This window comes from Thamnophis sirtalis, unplaced genomic scaffold (assembly GCF_051295495.1).
Source record: "Thamnophis sirtalis isolate CommonGarterSnake01/CBP01778 unplaced genomic scaffold, rThaSir2_p1.2 scaffold_1, whole genome shotgun sequence".
Classification (NCBI taxonomy): Eukaryota; Metazoa; Chordata; class Lepidosauria; order Squamata; family Natricidae; genus Thamnophis; species Thamnophis sirtalis.
The window spans coordinates 144,020,048-144,028,498 of record NW_028261381.1 but is presented as its reverse complement, the minus strand read 5'-3'; positions in this window follow the sequence as shown (position 1 = coordinate 144,028,498).

Here is an 8,451-nt window from a genome sequence, read left to right as displayed (position 1 = left end):
GCAGTAACCTTCCCCTGAAGTGGGGAGAGAATGGAGATTTTACAGTATCCTTCCCCTGCCACACCCACCAAGCCACATCCAAAGAACCAGTAGTAAAAAAATTTGAATCCCACCACTGATCTATAGTGTTAGATATTCACCCTATCTAAAGTGGTTTCCACCAAGGTCCTATGTTCTGGCAGGAACAGAGGTTTAATCCTATTGATCGAAGGGTCTGACAGCTCCCTATAAAAGGGCTGCTATCAGACTCAACCTTCGCTGAATTGTTCTTACTTGTTGTAGTCAATAAAGAGCTGTTGTTACCGTTAAGCCTGTGTGTGTCTATCCATTACCCAATCTAACACTGGCGACGAAGGTGGGATTGGAAAGCAACTAGGCAAACCAAAAAGAGCATAGCAATCCAGCAAGTACATCCAGCCAGCTCAGCGTGGCTTCGAGCAGCCATTTTTGAGTGGCAAACTTAAATCGCCCTCTGTACGCAAAATGGCTATGCATGCCCCACCCTCCGTATGAGCCAGTCACCGAGCAGTGGGAATCGTACATGCTACGATTTGACTGCTTTCTTGAGGCAAACGACCTCATGGGCATACCCAAAGGCCGTAAGAAGAACATGTTCCTCGGATACTGTGGCCGGGAAGTATTTGAAACAGTGAAAAACCTTTCTGAGCCAACACCGCTTCAAGCAGTTCCCTGGTCTGCGTTACAGCAGATGCTTAAAACCCACTATGTGCCCAAGCCGTCCAAGCACATTCGCCAGCATGAGTTTAACATCAGGAATGAGAAGGAGGGTGAGTTGATTAACGAGTACGTGGCAGCACTTCGCAAGGCTGCTACGGTGGAGGCCTTGAAGAGCATTCAGAGACTTCAGCTTGTCCAGAATGCAGCCGCGCGAGCGATTGTGGTGCACCCTGGTACACCCACATTACACCTATCCTCTGCGAGCTGCACTGGCTGCCTATTGATCTTCGGATACGCTTCAAGGTGCTAGTCGTCACTTATAAAGCCCTTCATGGTATTGGACCTGGGTACTTGAGAGACCGCCTGCTGCCAATTACCTCCAACAGACCTATTAGATCCCACAGACTAGGCTTCCTCCGAATTCCATCTACCGGCCAATGCCGATTGGCTACTACCCGGAGGAGGGCCTTCTCTGTGGCTGCTCCGGCCCTCTGGAACGAGCTCCCCGTGGAGATTCAGACCCTCACCACCCTTCAGGCTTTCCGCAAAGCCCTTAAAACCTGGCTGTTCCAAAAGGCCTGGGGCTGACGAATTCCCGTGCCCGCTCGAATTGTGTGGTTGTTGATTGTTTTTAAACTGTTGTAGTTGTTTGTTCTGTTGTTTTCCTCCTGTTTGTATCCCCACCCTTACTTTGGTTTGTGAGCCGCCCTGAGTCCCTCTGGGAATAGGGTGGCATAGAAATGCAATAAATCAAATCAAATCAAATCAAACCATTGTGACGCATAGGGGTGCATTCAAATGTCACTGCCTGCAATTCGGCATTAGTATCGGTCCAGGACTCTTCCAAAGGATCATGGAACAGCTTTTGCAGGGGATTCCAGGAGTCATCCCCTATTTTGACAACATCTTGGTATCAGCTGCAAACAAGGTGCAACCCTTAAAACGTGTACGGACAGTTTTGGCTAGAATTAGAGACAAAGGCCTCCGTCTCAAAAAAGAGAAATGCCAAATTAATGTGCCAAGGGTTGAATTCCTAGGGTACCTGATTGATGGTTCTGGGATTCACCCAACTACACAAAAAATCAAAGCTATTCAGGACGCACCCACATCTTGCAATCAAACTGACATTCCTCAGGCTCCTTAATTTCTACACCGTCTTTCTCAAACAGAACGCCACCATTGCTGAGCTGTTACACCGTCTCCTGGCTAAGAACGCAAAGTGGTCCTGGGACAGAGCCGAGGCTGCCGCATTTGCCGCGGTAAAACGACTCCTGTCAGCAGACTCCCTCCTAGTCCAATACAGCCAGACCCTGCCGTTGATGCTGACCTGTGATGCTTGCCCCTTCGGCGTCGGCGCTGTCCTCGGCCACCGCATGCCCAACAGAACCGAAGCCCCTATTGCATTCCACTCCAGGACCTTGTCCGCCGCTGAGCGGAATTACAGCCAGTTGGACCGTGAGGCTTTGGCTGCAGTGTCTAGAGTAAAGAGGTTCCACGAATACCTTTACGGCCGGGACTTCTAACTGGTTACTGACCACAAGCCGTTGTTGGGTTTACTGGCTAGGGACTGACCTACCCCAGTGTCGCTATCACCTCGCATGACAAGATGGACCATTTTCCTAGCTGCCTACTCCTACTGCCTTATCCACCAACCTGGCTCCACTTTAGGGCACGCTGACGCTTTGAGCCACTGTCCATTGCCAGAACTTTTCACTGACCCTACTCCCGAGACAACAGTCCTTCTCATTGACTGCCTTGAGACTGGGCTTGTCTTGTACAGTGACATTGTCTGTCACTCTGCAAAGGACTCCATCATCAAGCAAATTTTGAACTGGGTGTGGAGGGGGTGACCCAAGGGGCCTGTTGGGGCTGATTTCAAAATGTATTTTGCCAAACGCGATGAGTTGTTGGTTGTTAACGGCTGTTTACTGTGGGGGGACCAGGTAGTTGTTCCACCCAAACTGCGCATTGCAGTATTAGAGGCTTTACATGTAGGGCATCCTGGAATTGTCAGGATGAAGGCTTTGGCTAGGAGTTACGTGCGGTGGCCTAACATGGACAGGGAGATCAAAGAGTGGGTGGCTACCTGCACACCATGCCAGGAGTCTAGACCAGTTCCCCCAGAAGCGCCCGTTAAGTGAGAGTGATCTCAAGCACCATGGTCTAGGATGCACATTGACTTTGGTGGCCCAGTTTATGGCCAGACATTTCTTGTAGTTGTGGACGCCTACTTGAAATGGTTAGAGGTAGTCCTGATGACCTTCACTATGGCAGAAGCGGTCATCAAGGTGCCCAATCACGGCCTGCCAAATGTCTTGGTTTCTGACAATGAGCCATACAATTCAAGACCTTCCTAGCAGCTCAGGGAATCAGGCATGCCCTGGTCACACCATTCCATCCGGCCTCCAATGGTCAGGTGGAGAGAATGATGAGATATGCAAAAACAGGATAGGCCCGGGAGATTGGCAAACATGGGTTGATCACTATTTGCTAATTCAGCACATCACACCCAGTGCCACCACTGGGAGAAGCCCCTCCGAGCTTCTCATGCGTCGCCGGCTAAGGTCCCACTTAGACTGGCTACACCCCAATTATTCTGCCTCATCACCCCCAGACTCCATAAGCAAGATTTGGACATTTAGCATAGGTGATTCGGTATACGCCTACAACTACGCCGGGGGAACTCTGTGGATTCCTGCCATAGTGATAGGCATCACCGGCTCTCGCTCTTACCTCTTAGAGCTCGAGGATGGTAGGAATTGGAGAAGGCATATTGACCAACTCCATGGCTGCCTCTCCAACTCCACTCTTAGACAACCAGAGGTAACTCCTGCACAAGTTAACCAAAGCCCTACCCAAATGGAGCAATCACTCACTCCTTCCATGGCCAGCTCAAGCCCGAGGGTACCGGGAAACTTATCTGGTTTTGTTGCAGGCCCCCAGCGAGCTCTGAGCGAACCGGCTCTAGAAGCTCCAGTTGCAGCTTGTGAAAGGTTCCAGGAGCTTCCACCAAACGAAGCTGCGGAGCAAACAGGTCCATCCGACCTGTCCAAGGAAAACCTTCCTACTGAACTGAGCAGGTCAGGCAGAGCGACCCAAAAGCCCGCCTACCTGCGTAACTATGTTACCAGTAGGATTGTTCCATCTAAGAGAGGAGGGGTGTTAGATATTCACCCTATCTACAATGGTTTCCACCAAGTCCTCTGTTCCGGTGGGAACAGAGGTTTAATCCTATTGGTCGAAGGGTCTGACAGCTCCCTATAAAAGGGCTGCTGTCAGACTCAACCTTCGCTGGATTGTTCTCACTTGTTGTATTCAGTAAAGAGTTGTTGTTACCATTAAGCCTGTGTGTGCCTATCCATTACCCAATCTAACATATAGTATGAATATTGTAATGATACTGTGTAGAAAAGAAATCCCTTCCTAATGGATAGTTTACAGATATTACATTGGGTAAATAAAGAGTTTCAGTGTGCTAGTATTTTGTGTGACTTCTCTTGTGTGACTTCTAATTCTAACAGAAGATATTTTATAATTTACTTTTTACTCCCGCCACATACAATTATTTAGAAAAGTCCCAAAATCATTCTGAGAGGGAAAAAAAAACATTTGTTTTCTCATGTGTTATGGTTGTTCTGTAGTTTCCCCAAGCCCCTGCAACTTTAGCATTACCTGCCTCCTACTTCAAGCTATAACTTCCCAGTAAGATGAACAAATTTGACAATGGGAATACTTTCTCTCCTGACATAACCCTAAATGCAGGACAGTTCTTCAATCTCAATCCCCACTATGCAATTGATGAATATTCCTCAAATGATTCCTCATTTTACTTCAGGTTTCCGGAAGCAGATTTCCCACATCCCAACATAAATAGGTCGACACCCTGTTTTTTGAGGGGCTGCCACAAAGAGGGCATCAATTTATTTACCAAAGCACCAGAAAGCAAGACAAAAAGAAATGATTGGAAACTACCCAAGGAGAGTGTCAGGATAATGATTTAATAGTTGACCAGTTGCTGTAATGTTGTAATGCTGTAATACTGAAATGATGATGCAATGAGAATGAGTTAGCAGGGTGATTTAACTGTTATCACTTTAAGAGGCTGTATATATGAGAGACCCTGTGAGGGCGTCCCTCTCTCCATGTGTGCTTCCATGCTATAGTTGATGATTGATTGCCTGACTTTGCCTAGGAGATGTATGTATATATTTCTTGCAGATAAACCACTATTTGAAAGACAAACCACTGTTTACTGTATTTTGCTCCTGGGTTGTCTCAAAATTGTCACACTGTGCACACCCTGACAGAGAAGTAACCTAGAACTAATAAATTTCTTGATAATGAGAACAATAGAATGGCATGCCTTCAGAAGTTGTGCGAGCTCCATCTCTGAAGGCTTTTAAAAATAATACTGGACAGCCATTTGTCTGAAATGGTATTGTGTTTCCTGCTTGAGTAAGGGGTTGGACTAGACGATTTACCACTGTTAATCTGTTACAACTCCCCCCCCCATCTTTTCCAATCTCTCAATTAACTGAGAATGCAATGCTGAATGTCATGACTTTTTTTTTTCTCAGCAAGGATTGGATCTTGAGTTCAGCCAGTTATGGAATAAACATTTATTCCCTTTGAATCCGAGATGTGCTCAAAGCATCATTAGTCAAGGTGGTTTTTTTTTGAGGAATTCTTTTTTTTCCTGTAATAAAGGAAGACTTTCAATGATAATCATGTTAAACGAGGGTATATTTTATACCTACGTTGAAACTAATTTTTTAAAAATCAGTTATTTGTGTGGAATTGAATCTGGGAATTGCTGTCTGTACTTGGGAAAAACAGCTGCAGCCAGGCAAATACCTCCCATCCAAGGATCAGCATAGCTTATGCTTTTTTCAAAAGGGTTGTGAAACTTTACAGCTCCAGAAACCTGAGAGATATTCATTCATTCATTCATTCATTCATTCATTCATTCATTCATTCATTCATTCATTCATTCATTCATTCATTCAAAGGACCCAGGCCAGAGTTCCAACTGCCTGGCTAATTGAGCCACCTCCTTGTTTTCAAGGACATGCTAATGTCTAGAGACAGCCATATCTTGCCAGGCCCTTAGCTTGCAAACATAAACACTAAGACAGCGTGGGTGGGTGCATAGGTGAAAAGGAGATAAGAAAATAGTAAGCGGTTGGGGAAGCAGGAGGCAATGTTTAGAGATTGACGACTATTGAAGGCAGGCAACAGGGCTATCAGCCAGTTAACTTGGGGCTTCCAATTTTTGTATTTAAAAGTATATTATTTGTAAAGATCTATGCTTATACTAAGAAATTACAAAGCACAATTTCTTTAATAACAAGTACATAATAGGGCTTAGTATGCTTTGAAATTTATTTAGGAGCACCGTAGACCTCTCATAGCACATCTGCTTTTAATTAAAACTGCATTAATCTTAATGATTGACTTCTTGAAGCAGTGCTATTTTTTCAGGCTTGAGTGGAACTCTAAACATAAAGTCACTTGACAATTAGCAGCATTGATGTACCTGTGCACGGTTTGAAGCACTTCTAAACAATGTTGAAATTGTGCAATCTTATTGAAAAATCTTCAGGTAACTTAGACTCCAATCTATCCTAAAACTTTCCACTTTTCCTTAGAATCATACTTCAATTTGACATTTGACGTCATTTGGATATAGCAACTGAGTATGTCTATTCTTATAAAATTTACACAGGAATATAGATATTCCCATATACAATGTTTCTCCTAAAACACAACCCACCCCAAAAAGAAGGCCCAGCGCTGTTTTTGTGCATTAAAATTAAGCCCTACCCCCAAAATGTGGCCCTATTTAAGCGCATGCACGGTCAGTCTTGCTGGAGTGGATGATGGCAGGCTTTTTTCAGGTGGACAGCTACTGGTAGCTGGAGTGACTGTTACAGGTAGGCAAGGGTGCACGATGTGAGGTGCTCGCTCTTTTTGACTGCGAAAGAAGCGGCCCAGTGGCCAAGTGAGGCGTCTGTGTGTGGGGAGTCTTTTTCGGGGAGCAAAATAAAATAAGACCCGCTCATATCTTCGAAGGAACATGGTAGCTAAACCAAACTCTACATGTGAGTTAATTTCCTTTGTGACCTAGCCTTATGTTAATATCACCTGAAAAATAACCCTAATATATAATTGCAGATCAGGTCCACAAAAATCCGTAAGTGGCAGCAAGAATTTTCAGTTGTCTGCTAGCCCTCTCCTTGGAAACCTAGAAATTCCTGTTTTTCTTTTGCTTGACATACAGTGTCTGATGACAAGAGAAGTTTTGACAATGCTATAAAGTCCAGGGAACTACTCTAAACTGAACTGGTAAATTAATATCAAAATATTTATATTTTATATTAATTTCTTCTTTAAAAAGAGCTCATTTTTGACATGTATCTTTTTAAATAAATAAATTGGAAATTGAAACTGATAGTTCCCCCCCCCCCAACTTAAGAAACAGTCTAACATGTATACCAGGTTGCTCAGCTGATGCACTGATATGATTCTTATAGATTAAAAGAAACTGCTGAAGAGATCTACCCTTCCATATGGGTGTAATAGTAAGTTTAGAGTATAATGTGTTCATATTAAAACTGTTACATATTAGTTAGGTGAACTGTAGCATACTTTGCAGTGGAATACAAAGCAAAAGGGATTGGCACAAAGCAAGTGAACTGAAAATAGATAAAAGGATGTTTTAATTTTGTGCATCAATATAACATGAAAAAATTAAAACACAATTCTGTTTCTTAAAAAATATGACTTCCTACTTAGGTTTATTTTTTTCCCTTTAATACAGTTCAGCATTTCAAAGTTTTGCATTCTACACACTGTTCTCAATTATTAGCATCAAAACACAAGACAGAGCAAGACCTTCAAATACAAATAAATACCAAATAACAATACAACAAACTGAAGGACAACATAGAATAATGCTATTGGGAAATTAGAATATGTTGCTAATAGTTATTAACAACATTGTATTGCTGAGCAATAAATTATACACTTCAAAGTTTCCTTTCCTTTAAAAAGAAAATACAAAAATCATTGATTACCAGGTTCACTTACTTGCACTGTATCCTTTATAGCTATCTATAATTAAAACAGGCAGAATATACACAATCAAATGAGGTTGGCCTTCTTTGGTCTTTGTTTCTGGATCAGAAAACAGAACACAACCAATGTACCTTTTACCAAAGAATAGAATATGAAATAAAACACCACACAAGTTTACACAGACTGATTTTGTACAGAGTTCATAGTACTGATGCATTTAACAGGTATTTCTTCTTGGAAAAGGTTGATCATTTTTCCCATCGCATTGAATTAATGGCATTTTATGGATGTTAAAAGGTTATCCTACTTGTCTTAAATAACAGATTCATAGTCCATCATTTCAAGATGGGGTGTCCCGTTATATCCTCATTTATCCTGAACCCCTGGAGGCTTTGGATCACAGTGAAAAAAACTATTTTCTCATACAAACTGTAGAAGATATACATTTTAAAGAGCTAGAGAGAAAATAATGCAATACAAGGTGGTTCAGTGCCTTGGCAATTCAACTATTTGCCCCCATTTTCCAAGTGCACAAAGACTATGCCAGGAGAAGAGGTCCTGGCTGGAAAATATTGTGTTCAAATGCAATAGCTCTGCTAAAGTTCAGAATCGTCTCAGCAGGAAAGGAGTTATTTTAAAATAGTGGTTTATTTCAAAACCCCGGTTTACCAAACTGTTCACGATCAGAACTCCCTT